Raw genomic sequence first — 18100 nt, forward strand, 5'->3', positions numbered from 1 at the left:
CTCACCTGGCTTTCTCGGCTCAGAGTCTGCCAATGCTGAAATCCAAGTGCTGGTGGCCAGGGCTGCTATCACATCTTAGGGTCGGGGTCTTCTTCCAAGCCCATCAGTTGTTGGCAGGATTCAGTTCCTTGCAGCTGGAGGGCTAAGGCCCTCTGTGCCTGGAGGCCACCCAGTGTTCCTGGCCATGTGACCCTCTCCACACATGACAATTTGTTTCTTTAAGGTCAATAGAGGAGGGTGTCTATGGCTTTGAACCTCTCTGACTCTTCTGTTTCTGACATCTAAACCCTCATTTAAAGTGTTTACCTGATTGGGTCAGGATACTCTTCCCATTTGATGAACTCAGAGTCATACTCTTCCCATTTGATGAACTCAGAGTCAACTAGTGAGGGACATCTGAGAAGTCTCTTCGCCTTTGTCACACAATGTAACCTAACCAGAGGACTGAAGTGCCGCCATACTCTCAGGTCCCACCCACTCCCCTCACTCTCTCAGGGAGGGGATTCTATGGTGTGTGTACACCTGGGGCAGGAATCCATCTGGAATTCCATCTGCCACAGTATCTACAAATACAGCAAACATGGCGGTGTCATGAGGAAAGTTTGTTACGATGCCCAGTTTCCTTTTGTGTCTTCCAGTGCACTTCAGGGCTATACCCAAAGGAGCTCTCAGAAGCCCCTAGTGGAAGAGTTTATGGATACTCTTTCTGTAGCCTTTCCTTTAGTTCCCTCAGGTTGCCAAATGGTCCAGGGTGGCAAATAAACTTCCACTCACTCATTCACCAACCTGCTGGGATAGATGGTTGCTTGCCTTGGGTTACCTGTGGAGAAGGATGGTCAGATTGCACGTAGGGTTCCTCAGAGAAGGAAGCCCCAGTGCCCCAGAGGCACTGATGATAAGGAATTAATTTCTCCCCTGTGCATCTACAGTGGGATGAGTCATGTAAATTCTTAGGACAATTGAGAAAGTCAATATTGCTTCTCTGATTCTGATGAGGAACACTGGTTGAGATCAGGCGACCTGATATCAGTTGCTGATATTTGCCATGGGTGCCAAGCAGGGGAGCGACGGCGTGGGTGACCTTGCAACCCTGATTCCCCGCATCCTCATGGAAGGCCAGCCCCTCTCCTGGAATGGCTCCCACGGAGGCAATTCCAAGGCCTGTGCTGCAGTACATGCAGAACATGAGACAGAGACAGAGAGAACCTTCTGACAGGCTGAGGAGTTGACAAGCTTCTCACGGTGCTCTCACTTTCTAGCTCTCCTGTGCTTTGTACTCCTCTCTGTGCATCCCTCCCGGGATTAGGAAAATAAGTCAAAGATCATGTCCCTTAAGCTAAAGCCAGGGGCACTGGTGATCTTGGACAGATGGCAATTGTCCACAGAAAGCCTTGCTCTGTCGTTTGGGAGGACCTAATACATTATTATTAGTAATGAGAATGGCTCGACAACTTCAATCAGATCAGATCAACAGAAACCATCCTTCTTCCTCCTTGGGCCTACAACCTGAAAATGGGCTTTTCAACAATAGCAAGTCAAGCTCATTCACAGAGCCCCAGTCTCTTGCAAATGTCTGAGGTGTGTTTTGTCTACATGCTCCAGCAGCCTCTGAGTTTCTTGAGCAAATGGGACCATATCAGGTTTTCCATTTTGTCCATACTGCCTGGCATAGGGCTGGTACATGGTAAATTCTCGAGGGAATAAATAAATAAACTCACGAATTTACTACATTCCTTTGCGTACTCAGCACCAAATAACCTTGGCTTTGTTGTTGCTGTTTGTTTTTTAAATAAAGTCCCAAAGCACAACCTCTTTTCTCCCTTCATCTTTATAAGACAGTTTGGTTTATTCCAAGGGGGTGGGGGTGGGGGTGGGGGGGTAAGAAAACGACCCGTGGGAAGAAGGTAAGCGAATTACAGCAGGATCTGAAAGGAAACAGATAATGCTAGTGATTGTTCTTGTCGGCTTGTAACAGGCAGGATATAAATATATGTTAGAGAAGAGGAAATTCAAAACAGGCGCAGGGAAGCAGGTTGGAGATTTTGAAGAATAGCATGTTCAGAACCTGCTTACTCAGAGGCAATTAGACTGTGACCCTAGGCAAGGCGCATTTCACTTTGCTGTTTGAATGAGATGCAGTTTCATAAGCCCCGGGAGCCCCACCCCTTCCTGCCTATTTCATGGGAGCATGACTTAATTTTCATGGGGTGAGGCTTGGGATAAGGATGAGCGCCTTCCTCTTCATTGTAAACCCAAGTTAACAGAGAGGGGTGCTCTTTTCTCTTTGAGATCTTGCCTGCACTCAGTCCCATCTTTTATGTGAAACTTTCATTTTCAGGGCATTCGTGAAACATAAACCCCTCGATTATAGCTTTGCACTAGACATACTATGGACAGCTTCAATTTATCTTGGTTTTTTAAAAAAAATGTTGTCGCTTTCATCTAAAAAAAAAAAAAGTAGTTAACACACAGATGGCTATTTTGAGTGCAGGAAAACAACTTCCCTTGCCCAAGGCAACTTGCAACCAAAGGAACTCAAAGTCCTTTATCTACCCCTTGAACTAAAAGGTGGCTACTCTAAATGGCAAGAGGTCTGCAAATTTCGAACACTCCAGGGGGTCAGGGACTAGTGCTTTGGAAAGAAAACTCCGGGCCTGATGGTGGTGTCCTGGTTCAACTCCAGACCTGACAGATAGGGTATACAGTGGGAAACCCGGGGGTCTTTTAAGACTCAGCTGCAGAGAGCTAGCAAGCTTGGCAAAATGCAGGAAAAGGACACAGAAATTCTCAGACACCGTGCTCCCTCGAGCTTTCTACCTCGGTATGTCCCAGCTGCCCACCTGCCACGTTCCAGCTCTAGAGAACACAACTGCCTCTTGTTCCTAAAGAACTCCAGGCAAGGACTCGGCCGGTTCAGTCTTTTCTTAACTTGCTTGCAGCGTGCACATAATGGCTAGTTCATAAAGCAAGATCCTTGCCTACCCATGTTACCCTCCTTGATAGGAGAAAGCATTGTGTTGTAGATATTAGATATTCGATATGTAATGTATTAGGTAACTACTTAGGCTCCAAGTCTCTAATGTATTTCCAGAGTGACTGGAAGAGGGGCTCAGGAAAGCTTCCTCAACTGGCTTCTGGTGCTAAAGAAAGGTTTTTCTAGAATGAAGGCTACACGAACACCGAGATGTCTTTGGGGCCAAGGCAGGGAGTAAGTGAGAATAAGTGGGGGAGATTATGATAATCTACAGAGTCCCTTCTCTGCCTACAGGCATTCACATTCAGTTGTTTGTTTAAATCATGGACCAGCCAAACTGAACACAGCTGTGGACCATCTTTGGTTCCCAGGCCAAGAGTCTTCAATACTCTGCCCAAGGTCTCCTGGACAGGTGAGTCTCCAACACCCTGTCCAAGTGGTCAGGTCACCTCCTGGATAGGGTGAATGTGTTGTGTTTCCCCACGGGAACTCCGGTGCTAGGTCAGACAAGCCCTGGCTCTACCCCCACCCCAGGTCAACACTACCCACTTGGTGACCTTGAACCAGGTGGCTGACCTCCCCCTCTCTGAGCCTCAGCGTCTTCATTTGTAAAATGGAGATAATGCCTCACTCATAAAGTCAGCGTGTGAGGATGCAGAGAGATTCTGTGTTGAGAGTCATTTGCTGCTGGGCGTGGCACAGTTTAGAAGTGGCAGTGAACCCACAACCACACATGCGCACACAACATCAAGGCCTCAATACGGAGCAGCTCTGGGCATGCGGCTAGGTCCTGCCTAACACCTCGGAGCCTCAGCTTACACACCTGTCCGGTTTCTCACCTTTTGATCCTCTCTGACCCTCGGCTTCCCCTTCCTCCCAGGCCCACACCCCTCTGGGGCCCCAACTGCAGATTCAGCTTCTCTGGGCTTGACTCTGGGAGTTCTTTCCTGAGAGAAGGTTTGCATCTGTCCTCCAGATCTTTCTTTCTAGAGGCACCAGGCCATCCCCTCAAGAGGTATTTGGACCAAAGTCATTGTGCAGCCCCACGTCTAGGTGCTGAGGAGCCTAGGCTGTTTCACCTGGGAGGGGGAGGATAGCGAGCCCAAGAACTAAGAACTTGGCAGAGGGGCTCTGCTCCCACGGCCCTTCTTGGGGTCCCAGCAGTGGCTACATTGTCTCTGGCCTCAGAGCCTTCACAGATTCTCTTTCCTGGTCCCTCTAAATCCCTGACCAAATCCTACCCATGGGGTCGGTCTCAGCATAAGCATCCGGTTCTCAGAGCAGCCGATACGCGAGTGAAGTTTCGTGAGCCTTCCAATTCATGTCTTAAAGTGCTAACTCCTAAAGCGATGCTCTTTGCAGGTGGGGCCTTGGGGAGGTAATTCGGTTTAGATGAGGTCATGAGAGCGGGCCCCTCAGGATGGGATTAGCACCCTTATAAAAACAGGAGGAAAAAAAAAAACAGGAGGAGACCAGAACTCTCTCTCCCTTGGCCGTGTAAAGACGCAACGAGAAGGCAGCCGTCTACAAGCCAGAAGAAGACTCTCACCAGACATGGAATCTGCTAACACCTTCATTTGGACGTCCCAGCCTCCAGAACTGTGAGAAATAAATGCCTGTTGTTTAAACCACCCAGGTCGTGGTATTCGTTATAGTAGCCCGAACTAAGCCAGAAACCTTCCTTAACTGACAATTATAAGCTAGCTGCCCCCTACCCTGACTCCCAAGTTCTAGTCTCTCAGGAAAAATGCTATGTAGTTTTCATTGCATTTATTATAATTTGTACTTCTACAAAGTACATACTTGAGTGATGGTTTTTTCGATCTTTTCTCCCCCTGTATTTACTGGGTGTTTATATGATCTCCACACAACTTGAAAGAAGTTTAATTTCTCTCTCATGTAAAACGTGGAATTGGAAGGGCAGCTCTGCTTCACAGAGCCACTTGTTTTGCCATTGCTGTCACCTCACCTACATAGTCCAAAAGAGCTCAACACCATGTCCTCATCCCTGCCAGGGGAAAGGATGGAAGGGGAAGGGGAGTCACACCTTTTTCCTCTAAGGGCTGGAGCCAAAAGTTATCTGGTCAAATCACATTGGTCAGAGCTTGGTCACATGACCACATGTAGCTACAAAATGGGCAAGGAGCCCCAGTCTTGGTTCTGAGCATCTGTTTCCCCAGCTAAAAACCCAAGGGATTCTGTTGCTTTAATAGAAGGACAAGTGGATGTTGGGGGACACTTAGCAGACTCTCCCTGCCACTCTTTCTGACTATGGGAAACCCAAAAGCAGGGACCGACTTTGTTTCTGTCAAGACCTTCTACTCTGTGTCCAGTCTAGAGCTTGGTCCAGGTGAGAGATGGAATAATAGCCGGACAGAGTGGAGATTTAGAGACACGGACAGGTACAAGTTAGAGGGAGCATCAGCAGGGCTTTCTGAGCGGGGTAAGCACAAGGTTCTGTGCAAGGGCACTTGACCCAAACATGAGTTTACCTCTTGTGTTATCATTTACCCTTTTCAGCACTTATTCCTTAGCTATCCAACTAAAGTCTAAGCTGTCCAAGCTGGAGTCCAGGTAGAAAGAAAGTGAGTACACGTTTAAGTTTAAATCTTGTTTCTGCCATTTAACCAGCTGCTGGAACTTTAGCCTATTTTCTTATCTACAAATTCAGGATTAAAACACTCCCCTGTGGGATGAAAGGTATAATGAATGCAGATGCAAAGCACTGTGCCTGGTGTGCATTGAGTACTCAGTAAGTCAACCGTGGCTCTTCTACTGTGGTGTAGCCCCTTACCCGTCCTAAAGGTAGCACAGGGAGTATCGATCACTATTTGTCAGTGGATAGGACCGAATATAAGGTAATAATATCTGTGCTCTGAAGAAAACCATGCGACAATTTCTAGAGACGAGCCTGTGCCTGCTAGATCTCTACCTGACTTCTGGCTCATAGTGAGGGCTTCTCAGTGTGTTCCTCTTTCCCAGGAAACCGGACTCTTTGTCCTCAGCTGGGCAGGCTGAGTTCTGGGGAGATGACCGGTGGCCAGACACCCACACCCAGTTCAAATGTCACCTCCTCTGTGAAGCCCTCCCTGACCCTTTTTCCTCCCATCCGCTTCCTGCCCCGAAAAGCCTGGGAGAATGAGTCACTTCCTCTGTACTCTTGCTGCTCCCTGCCCATTTCTGTTGAAACTTTTCTCTCTCTGGTAATGGCGGGGGGCGGGGGGGGGGCCCTCCGGTTGGCTCCCTGTGGTATCACCCCCAGCACCAGCCTCTGAGGTTTCCCCTTCTACCCCTTAACAACTCAGAGCCTCAGGCCGTCAAAAAAGGAAAGGTTTATCTCTATGAGGGTAGTCGGAATGCAGTTGAACAAAGTCTTGAGTGCACACCTGGGCGCCTCTTTTACTGGTTACCAGACAACACGCTGGTTGCAGAGAAGTTCAGATGCAAAGAGCACCCGACGAAGAGCGTGGCTCCCCGGTACTGGTGACCTGGGCTGCTCAGAGGTATACAAAGGGCACAGGCTAGAGTTGCTGATAGGTTGCCAGGAACCCCCCCACCCTTGCTCCCCAGTTCTGATGGTGGATGGTGTTTGTTGGAATGATCTCTGCGCTGCGCCATTCTGCTCCACTTGGTTCACCTTGGCTGGGACCTTTCATCCTGAGCCCCAGGGGCCCCACTGACATCTCCCCTCCACGGTGCCCACAGAGGCCAGTTTCTGGTCATGGAAGGGAAAGGGAAGCTCTATGCTGCCTCCTCATTGGTAATCTCTAAACCTCGAGGTTCCTCGAGGCCAGGCTTTTGACCAAACAGCCAAAAGTTCTTTCTGGAATTCTTTCCCTTTGCCAAAGCACAGATGTAGCACCATCTGGTTGTCTGCAGGAGGAAGGGGTCATAAGGCGTGGAGAAGCAGGAGCAGGTGCTTGGGGGGGAAATTGGTTGAGAATTCAAATTTACCATATCACACTGTCTTGTCTGCTAAACCAGGAGCTCCTTGGAGGCTGGAACTGTGTGTTCTTGTTTTTGCATTCGAGGCCTGCCTTGGGCCACATTTTGGGTAAGTATTTGTGAAATGAATGGTCATAGATGTGTATGGGAATTCTTTGTTGGACAACGTTCATCACTCACATTGGTAAGGCCTCTACAGATTTGTCCCCATTCCTTTGTTTATGCCTCAAAACAGTCTCAGTAAGGAAAGACAAGCATTGTTATTGCTCTATGGAAACCAGAGAATTGAGAGACTTGTCTAGGGTCCCCTCGCGGGCTAAAAGCAGGGCTGAGACTGAGACCAAAGTTAGCCTGACTCAAGGTCCATGTTCTTTCCATCAAGAGGGAGAGCAGGAAAGGGACAAAGGGTGTGTGCTCTTATCAGAGCCATGGGTCTCCTGTAGCATGCTTATCTGTCCCCTGAAGTCAAGGGCCTTATTTTAGGGTCATATTGAAGCCTGGAGTTGGGGAATAATCTGGAAAAGGATGACAATGTCTGTTGTATATGGAGGGCCCCCACCCACACCCAGGGTAGGTTAGATTTTGTCTACTTAGGCCACAGGCTCCTGGGGACAGTGGAGAGCACAGGGGAGCTGGGACCCCCGGGTAATGCATCACTTGCTCACAGCCACCCATAAGAACCTTCACTATTTTAGCATAAAGCAGTTCTTCAACTTTTTGGCCCCCTATATACATATTCCTACAAATTACTGAGGACCTAAAAGAGCTTTTGTTTATATGGGTTGTGCCTAGCGATATTTGCAATTAACTGAAATTAAAACTGAAGGTTTTAAAAAATGTAGATGTATTAATTTAAAAATAAAGATTTAGGGTAAAGATCATTTTACAGTTTTCGATCTTTAACATGAAAGATGCTTGGTGGTGGTGGTTGTCCAATTTGTCTCCAATGAACAACATCATCTGCCTATCTGTTTGGGAAGTGGGTCCAAACTAAAGAGGCTCAGCACCCTCTTTGGGAGTTAGAGACAGGGACTTGGGAGATCTTGGGCTTAGACACCCCCACCCCCTGCACTGGGGGGATCAGTTATATTTGGAGGGCCCACACCCCTACCTAGGGTGAGTTAGACAGTGTCTACTTGGCCATAGGCTCCCAGGGGCAGTGGAGAGCATGGGGGCACTGGGACCCCTGTCCTGGGATGGTTAGAAGTTTGGAAACACCACCCCTGGTCCCCTGGGCACAGCTGGAGATTAGGAGAAGTTGATTTTCACCCCTAGGAGGTGTCGGAAACTTCCCAGGGTCAGGAGGACAGAGACCATAGTTTGAGGAGGCAGTGGTTAGTTAAGCAGTAGACAAAATGTTCTGACTCTACAGGGAAGAGCTAGAAGTTACAGGGGGCTGGGACTGGTTGGGTCTCAGCTGTGCATCAAGCTGTCTGGCTTCATAGAAGACAGCAGGAGTCTCCACTCGGCTTCTGCATCCCATCTCCTCCAATGCGTTTTTTTCAGTTGAAATATGTGTAGAAAGTCCAGCCTCTTGCAGCTGGGTAGTGGGGAAAGCAAGGAGTGTTCTGATAACCTCTTCAGATAGTTGTGGATATTCTTCCCTGATGCTCCACAAAACTCAACAAGTGGAAGTTTCCCAAAGATTAGTTGCAATGTGGAATCTGAAACTGTATCAATGAAACATTCATACGTTGTTGTATAAAAACCCACTGATGGATCTTACACTTCAAATGGATCTTTGACCCGTGCCAATCTGATTTGCACCACCACCACCACGTACTGGTCAGTTGGATACTTTGAGTTTAGAGTTATGCAGCTCCTCTAAGTATAAGCACATTTCTTTATGCAATTTCAATAAATCGCATTTATTAATATTACCACTGATATTATTGGAAAGTATAGGTATTGGAAAGCTGTCAAGCTCAAAGGAGTAAATTAGCTTTTTTCCTTTTTTTTTCATTCAAAAGCTCTATTTTATCATTAACAGAAAATACTATCGATTGCTTTCCTTTATGTGAGAGCCTCACTTTGCTCATTTGTTAAGAAGCCTATGTCCAAGGCTGAATACCTAGTTTGTCACTCATTCTTTCTATCAAGTACAGATTATATTCTGTTGGAAAAAAAAGAGGATAGTTCAGCTTGCAACCCAAATCACTGTAGAAGCACCATTCCTCTTGCTTTGGTGTACAGCAGAAATGCTTTTTGTATAGTTCCCATTTAATCACAATTTTGGTGTGAAACTGGCTATATTTTCCCTCATGAGTGGATGGGAATGAAGACTACAGTGACAACCAGGACAGGTTGGTGCCACTGCCTTGATTCACACTAAGGTATTGACAGTTTTTCCCACCATTAGTTAAAATGTCAACACAGTGAAAAGGCAAGTAAGGTCTTAGTATTATTTGACCTTGAAGACCCTCTGAAAAGGTCTGAGGCACCTCAGGGGGTTTTTAGGCCATCCTTTGCAGACCATTGACCTCAAGCAACAATTAGTGGTGGAAACTCAGTGTCCACTGGTAGAGAAGAATAATTGTCACTCTTGAAATCAAGAGACTCATGTTTAGTCCCAGCCCTTCTCTGGGCCTCAATTGTATCTTCTGTAAAAGGGGATAATAATATCTTCCTTACAAATTGTTGTGAGAAGTCACGATGACGCCGTAAGAGCACATTGCTGTGGATAAAGCACTGGGGGAATAAAGACTATTTTTTTTTTCAGCGTCTTTGAGTATTCTTGAGGAAGGGAGAAGGTTAGGCCTGTGGTCATAATGCCAAGATAACCGTCTTCTGCGTCCATGTAACCTGAGCTAGAAAGGGAAGGAGCTTGTACTGTCGAGCCCCCTCCAGCAAGTAGAAAGTACCTTGAAGCCTCTTCATTCACCCATCCCTTTGCCACCCACTCCTAGTTCAGGTGGGCCATCAGTTCTGCTCTACATTTCTGTAGTCAGTTTATGCTTCCACTTCCCAACATGACCAAAGCAGACAAACTATGGGTACTAGGGCTAAGCACGGGGTTCTTAGGCTTACACCCAGAGCACAGTCCATAAAAGGAAAAAGTAATGAATTGGACCTCATCAAAATTAAAAACTCTTGCTCTGCATACCAGAAGAAAATATTTGAAGTCACTTATCTGACAAAGGACTTTTGTCTAGAATATGTAAAGAGCTCTCAAAAGTGAACAACAAACTATTAAAAATTTTTTCAAAAAAATAATGAGCAAAAGACAAAAATTTCACTGAAGAGGATATATGGATGGTAAATAAGAACATGAAAACTGTTCAGCAACCTTACCATTAGGAAAATGCAAATTAAAACCACAGTGAGCACTCATGGGTGTGATAGTGCACTTAGTTTAGCACAACGCTGCAGTCGGAGGGAAATGGGACAAAGGTAAGCAGGATTCCTCTGTATTATTTCCTATAACTGCCTGTGAATCTACAAGTACCTTGAAAGAAAAAGGAAAATTTAAAAATAGATGATGTCACAGCCCTGCTCCAAACCTTCCTATCACACCTACAACAAATCTCAACTACTGATCATGTCTCACAATCCTACAGGCTCTGGCCCCCTGCCTCCAATTCCATCTGCTACGATTCTCATCCGTACTCACTCTTTTCTTGGAACACTGGCTTCCTTGTGATTCCTTGAATATTCAGTTCAAGCTTGTTCCTACCTCAGGGCTTTGCATTGAAAGTCCCCTCTACCGCGACCCCCCCTTTCCTTAGATCTTTGACTTTCCCTCATCACTTTGCACTTGATCTTAGCCAAAAGGCCGAGAAGCGATCCCCTCATCACTTTGGTCTTGATCAAATATCAGGTCCTAGGCCTTTCTGGATCCCCACTGTCATTCCTGCCACTTTCCCTGCACTCTGATGGTGTATTTTGTCAATATTTGCTGATTTGTGTATTGTCTAGCTCCTTAGAAGAGGGGAAATGAGGTCCAATGCAGGTGGGGTCCTTGCCTGTCATATTCAGCACTGCATCCCACATACATGGCACATGGTAGGTGCTCAATAAGTTTTGTCGAATGAATGAATGAATGAATGAATATAAAAATGGCAAGTCGACGTATGCAAATGTTTGCTCACCACACATTAATTACTCTGTGTTAAGGCCTCCTTACATTTCTTGCAAAGTAAATCTGCTTAGACAGTAATTCCAGAAAAAAAAAAAAGACCTAGATTTGAGTCCCACCTCTGACACCATTCTGGCTAGGTAAATTTGAGTAAATCACATCAGCTTTTTGAGTCTCAATTTCTTCATCTAAAATTAGGATTGCTTTAGGGGGTCTAGGCGTAAGATCTTGGAAACTCTGCCCCAAACCTGTTCCTCCTCCTGATCACCATCTCAGCACGTGGCACCACCACCCAGCCATGTGCCTGAGCCAGGAAGCCTGGTGAATCAGTTCCTGTACCTTCCTTCTTCCCTGCCCCCCCTACAAACCAGCAGTTGCCAAGTCTTAACTTGTCTACTCATAAATCTCTCCCCCATGTCTCTTCCACCTTTCCCCCTCTTAGCTACTCATCATCTCTTGGCCAAACCATTACAACATCCTACCTAATCGGTCTTTCCCCTTCATCGTCCATACCACTGATGGATTAATTTTTCTACCCTGCAAATCTGATTATGTCAGTACCTTACTCAAAACCCTTGAAATTACTCCCCAGTCCTTTCCAGATAAAGAGCAAATTCCTTACCTTGGCACTGATCTGGCCCCTGCTTATCTCTTAATCCCATTGCTCATCCCTCCCCAGCACTTCCTGTAAACTCTAGCCAAATGCAGAAGCAAGTCTCTCTCAGTCACCTCTGCCTGACTTTAATGCATTGTTCCATCTGTCTGGATGCCCTTCTGTGCTGCCTGACCCCTACAAGATTGTCATGGTTCACTTAGCAGCACCTGGGGGTATCCCTGACCTGCCGATCTGTTCAGTTTCCCGGCCCCATACTTCCATGATAATGCATACACATGCCTAACCCCATCACAGCACCCAGCTTAACACACAGGAGACACCTAATAAATGTTTAGCAAATGAATGACTTATGTTAGACCTTAATAAGAATGTTAAACGTGCAAATCTTTGTATAAGCTGTAATGAGCTGTTCAGGATTTTCTTTTTTCCTCTAGCACTAATTTAAGATAGTTATTTGTAACCTTCTGGAGATAATCTGGATTTGGCCCTTCCTGGGGCAAAGGAATGGACAAGATGACCTCTGAAATCCCCCCACTTCAGATTTCTTCCAGTTCTGAGTGTGATCTTGATTAAACAAGGAAGTCTGGATTCGAAGAGATGTGGGTTTGAATCCCACCCTAGTAGCTGAATGACCTTGAACCTTAACCTCCATGAGGAAAATAATGGGATGTCTACAAAGGGTTGTCATCTGAATTCAACAAAAACCCTGCAGGAAGAGCCCACAGAATAGTGCTTAGCACTTAAGGGTTCAGTAAGTTTTAGTATATCTCCATCTAGTGGTCTTGGCACAAGAACAGAAAGAAAAAAAAATGACAAGGGGCAAGAGGCACTGGGGAGTTACGATGGATGAGGAGGAGCAGACGGTATGTGAGGGGTATGAGGTTGGCAGGAAGAACCGCAGCTCCTTCAGTGCAAATGAAGTGGCCTTTCAAGAGCAGAAATGGAAATGGGTAGGAAGGAACTTTGTGGGAGAGGACATCACCATTTATAGGCGAGAACAGCTAAAGTTTAGGGGATTGGGAGGATCTCTGCAGCCAGTGGGTGGATCTGCAGCCACTGAGATATTTTCCGGAGTTAGAGGAAGGGGTAGTCTAGGCCCCCTGATCACCTGTGGCAGTCCTGTCTACAGATCGTTTCCCAGCCCTCCTCCTACCAATGTGTTCCAAGTCAATGCTGAGTCCTGGTTGTGCTGAAGGCAGAGCCCCAGCATGAGGACTAAAAGGGAAATCCAGAATGGTCAGCCAGAGAGCCCTGGCTTTGGAGTCCACACAGCCCGGATTCCATTCTGGGTGAGCCAAAGACCAGACCTGTGTGACACTGGCTGTATCATTGCACTTTTCTGGCCTTCAATTTTCTCATCTGTAATATGGGGATAAAGTACCTACTTTGAAGTCTTTTGAGGTATGAAACAACATAAAGATGAAAAATGCTTAGTACGAAATAGACAACCTAAATTGCAGTTCCCTTTTATCCATCTTGCTGTTCTTTTATTCTTAGCACTTATGACCGAATTTTTTATAAAATGTACTCGTTTATTTTCTGTCTCCCACACTAGAGCATAGACCTCACAAGGAACTTTGTCTAGCATCTTGCTTGCCACTGTAATCTCAACAGCTGGCAGGATCTAGTGATACTGAATAAATGAAGGAATAGATCATATTCCTTTAATTCTTCCCCTAGAATTTAAGCTCCATTATAATGGGAGTGTATCAGTTATCTAGCGCTGCATAACAAATCATCTCCAAACTTAGTGCTTTAAAATAACAAGAATCCTGGTATCTGTGGCTCAGGACCTTCCACATGCCATTGGGGCTGCCATTATCTGAAGGCTTGAGAGAGCCTGGGGAATCCATTTCCAAGGTGGCTCACTCACATGGCTCACAGTTGCTGCCTAGTTGGTTCTTCTTTTGGTTGGGACATTGGTTGGGGCTACATTGACTGTCTTCCTGATATGGCAGCTGGCAATCCAAGGGACCATGGAGGGAGCTGAAAACACTTTTATGATCAAATCTTTTTTTAAAGATTTTATTTATTTTTGAGAGAGAGAGAGAGAGAGAGGCAGAGACACAGGCAGAGGGAGAAGCAGTCTCCAGGCAGGGAGCCTGACGTGGGACTCTATCCTGGGTCTCCAGGATCACACCCCGGGTCAAAGGTGGCACTAAACCTCTGGGCCATCAGTGCTGCCCATGATTGAATCTTCTACTACAGAGCTTTAAAGTCACATAGCCTCACTCCTGCCATATCCTGTGAGTCATATAGTCCAATCTCCATTCAGGTAGGAGGAAACCATATAAGGGCATGAATACTGGAGATGAGGATCGTTGGGGGCCATCTTGGAGGTTGGCTACCACAAGGATAGTTTATTTGTTGGTGTGACACCAGTGCCTGGCACATGGTCGGCATTCAAAGAGCATTGGTTGAATGTGTGAGTGGATGCATGTGTTCCACATGTTCCTGGTTCTAGGCACAGAAAGGGACTCAGGCTCTGCCTTCAAGGAGCTGGCATTCTAGTGGAAGAGACAGACACATAAAGAGACGTAATAATTCTGTGTCTCATAACAGAAGATGGTCTAAAAACTCCAGGGAGACGTGTTCAGTCTCCCGGAGATCAGGTGAGTGGGTGATATGTGGGCTGGGTTCTAAAGGGTGAGTTGGAGGAGGAAGAATGAAAGGAAGGGGGAACAGCATGTGCAAAGGTCCAATAAAGCAAGGGAGAAGGAGCAAAGAGGGTGAAAAGAGAGATGTGTCATCAGAGTCATGTTGATCTCCTTTTCATATGACCCTATTAATGCTTTTGCCCAGAGTTACAGTATATTAGTAATATATTACAACAATATATTGTAATAATAGATACTATTCCAGAGAGTAAGTAATATATAGTAGTAGTAATAGAATAATAATGGTGTGACAAGTAATGAGGGAAGCACCGAGAACACATTGGGAGGTTGTGTGGCCGAGGTCCATTATCTCCCAGCGATGTCGATTCAACATGTAGGCAGTCCCCACCGGAGCCAGGCTCCATGCTAGATGCTGAGAATATGAAGGTGAGTAACACAGGCAGCTAAGGATTAGAGGGTGCAGGGCCAAGGCACATACACAAATTATGGTGATAAGAACCAGAGTAATACAAATTCCTTGAGGCACGTTTGCAACGGCTCAGAGGGCCAAGGGAGGGCACCGTTGTGGCCCTGTGGAAGAAGAATGGAAGGCTGAGATTATCTAAGAGACCAACAAGATGCATTGTCAACAAAGATAGGGCTCCTTGTAGAGACCGGCCCAGGGCTTTTGAGACACCCCTTCTGCGTGCCTCCACGAACCCACAAGAGGCGCAGTCCCGCCCTGCTCACCTGCAGCTGCAGCTGGGGGACAGATGGCCCGGGGGTGGGGGGTTGTGGCAAGGGGAGTCCAGGTGGGCGGCGGGTTCTGGACACCCCTCCCGCCTGCTGGGCTCCCTCAGCTGTGTCAGGCCTCAGGCCCGACAAGTGCAGAAGGAAAACGGGGACAGCATGCAGCCACGGTCCCCAGACCAGCCCCCGACAGCTTGGGCTTAAATTATGACTCAATATTCGTTCTCCGTGGAGTTTCCTCTACATCCTCGGTCCCGAGGAAATGAAAGCACTTCTTCCAGGTTCTCCCCTGGTGCCCACTGCTAAGTGTGCTGCATGGAGGAGCAAGGACGATTGCTCCCTTCTAAAATGAAGGACTTTAAAGCCAGGGACAGTAGCAGATTCGCCCAAGCAGTGAGTTCAGGAGTGAGGCACAGCTTCTGAGGACCAAACGTGGGGCGGGGGAAGGTCCTCGGAAGTGGCCTGGGAAGAGTCCCACAGGAGCTGGCCGGCTGGGAGAAGCCTGGGATGGGCCCCGACCCCACAGGAAAGGGACTGGCCAAAGCCACGGGACACTAGAGCCTGGGCCAGGAGTCCCCACCTGGCTCTCTCCACTGCATCGTGGAGCCGCTCTAGCTTCACAAGACCTTTGGGGGAATTTGAGGAATTTAGAACTCAAAGGACACTGGCCAGCTCTTCCCACCTTTCTTGGTCTTTCTGTTGGCCCGGGGGAGCCATTCCCCAGGCTCCAAAGGCCATCCAGCTCCCTCGGTTCAGTCTCCTGGAGATCAGGCAAGTGGGTGACATTCACACCCAATCAGTATTGCCCACACCACTGAGACAGTGAGAAACACCCTCTCCAGGCAGCCTCAATTAACGAGGCCACCAGCACCCACGGTAAATATCCATATAGCACTAGTGCATGGAGACCCGGCCCCTGCCCTGCCCGCTGGTGGTGAAGTCATAGTGCGTAGCCTGGTTACAGCCAAGCCCAAAGGAGTAAGAGGTCAGTTCTCCAAGGGATTGGGGGCAGGGTGCGAACACACTCTGGAAAGGTTCCATGGGGGGAGGCATGAACCTCCTTTAAGTTGAACTTTGGGAGATGTGTCTGCCACACAGACTGGATGGGGAAAGCATCTTGGAGGAACAAACAACTTGAACGAAGACAAGAACAGTAGGCATGGGTGCTCTGAGCAGTTGTAGGCAGCTCCTCAAAGCTGGAGCCCCAGAGGTCAGGGTGAAGTGTGGTGAGTGATAAATCCAGACAGAGAGGCAGAGCCTAGGTCACAAAGAACCCTGTGACCAAGCTGAAAGTGTGCATTTTGCCCAGAAGGTCAGTATTTGGGGGGAGTCACTGAAAGATTCTAAACCAGAGAGTAACATTGGAGCAGACTTTCCCTTTTAATGGCTGTGTGACCCCAGACAAGATACTTAACCTCTCTGTGTCCCAGTTTCCATATCTCTGAAATGGGGATAATGAAGGTCTTTTTCACATAGTTTTTAGGGAGGTTTCTTAAAAAGATTATGCATGTAAAGAGCTCAGCACAGTAACTCACATACAGTAAATATTCCACAAGTCATAAACTCATCAATGGCACATCTTAGATGACTCTAGTTTCAGGATAGAGAATAAGGTAGAGGGAGCAGACGTGGACCAAAAGGGCCACATGGGAGACTCTTGCCACAGTCTAGGTGTGAAACGGTCATGTCCTGAGCTAGCATGGAGGCACTGGGGGAAGGACAGCACAAGATTGAAGCAGGAGATGTTGAGGACAGAGAACCTTCTGGAATGAGTGGCTCTGGGCGAGTGGGGGTGGTGAGGGAGAAGGAGGAAGTGTGGATTTGCCTGCTAGTCACTGGGATAGAAAATCCAGCTTGGGAGACCAGAGAGGGGAATGATTCAGTGGTTGTTGACATGTGGAGTTTGAGAATGTTCTCTACCCAGGAGGAAGCAGGATAGCTCAGCTGGAGAAAGGTCATCTGAGGAATGGAACTGGGGGTCAGCAGTGTAGAGCTGGCACGGAAGCCATCAGAGGAGACAAGGTGGCTCAGGGGCTGGCTGTAGCCTCCGAGAGAACCCTGCCAGAATATCGAGGGGGTGGGCTGAGGACTCCCCTCACTCCCAACTAGAGCAGGAAATAAAGAGATGACCCTTGAAGTTCTTGGCTCGTCTGCCATTAAGAATGCTGGTTTTCTGTAAATCAAATTTTATTCCCCATGTCCTAGAAGAGGCTAAAAATAAAAGTGAATAGTAAGCCCTGGACTTGGTCTATTTTCTAAATACAGATCTTCACATCTTGGGTAACAGGACCCCTTTAATGTCTGAAATCTGAAACAGGGCACTTCCCCATCCCATGGTTTTCACCGCATGCCCTCTGCGGTCAAGGTCATCAGAGAAGCACTTCCCCACTCTGCTGAGCCAGAGCATCTGGTCTTTCCAGACCAGACACAAATGCTACCACCTCTACCCACTCTTCCTCTCCCACCCACTCTTCCTCTCCCCCCCACTCTTCTTCTCCACCCCCCCCCACTCTTCCTTTTCCACCCAAAACAGCCACCATGGAAATAGTTCTGGATTATATTCCACAGCAAAAGCAAGGAGACATGATTTTTTTGTAATAAAACAAATCTCTTAATCTACCTGACATTAAAATTACCAACAGAGTTAAAAAAAAAAAAAAAAAAAAAAAAAAGCCCCACCTGGGCCCTTCTCTGCAGCTCTCAGAGTCCCTGGGCAAACTTGCCGTGAGGCCAGGATCAAGAACCTCAGGAACAGTTTCCTCATCTGAGCCGCCTGGTCACTGGTCACTCAGCGTCAGAGACCTGAGTTGGAGAAGGCAGCCCCCAGCTGCACCCCTGCTGTCCCCAAGGCCCTATGAGGGCGCTTCTCTGACCCCGGACCTCATGCCAGTAACCTGCTCTAGCTCCGTTTGCCAGGCCTGAGGGAGCTGGCTAGGGTTAGCTCTCCACATCTTTTCTAGACTACTAATGTCTCAAGTTGTGTGGAAAAGACTATGAGCTAAAGTTTCAGCTCCTTCTTATTCCCAGGTCATTCCTCTGTGATTAAAAACAAAAAAACAAAAAAACCCTCCCAGGAATATTCCTTCTGATTAGAGAGGTTCCCCTCAGTGATCTCTGTTGGACGAGCCTCCGGGACAATTGTC

The 18100-nt window shown here is 47.3% G+C and overlaps 1 long non-coding RNA gene across 3 annotated transcripts in view; it reads right to left on the reverse strand.

Moving 5' to 3' along the window:
• LOC140603817 (uncharacterized) overlaps positions 1 to 18100 on the reverse strand; it is a 32458-nt gene that overhangs the window by 5897 nt on the left and 8461 nt on the right. The window contains exons 1-2 of one of the 3 annotated variants that reach the window (XR_012006791.1): positions 15640 to 17389; positions 6 to 8589 (exon numbers count right to left, since the gene is read on the reverse strand). This is a non-coding gene — a long non-coding RNA (uncharacterized lncRNA). Of the gene's footprint in view, positions 1 to 5; positions 17403 to 18100 lie in introns of those variants that run through there. The other 2 variants (XR_012006792.1, XR_012006790.1) reach the window with 2 other exon arrangements.

This window comes from Canis lupus, chromosome 14, assembly GCF_048164855.1.
Source record: "Canis lupus baileyi chromosome 14, mCanLup2.hap1, whole genome shotgun sequence".
Lineage (NCBI taxonomy): Eukaryota > Metazoa > Chordata > Mammalia > Carnivora > Canidae > Canis > Canis lupus.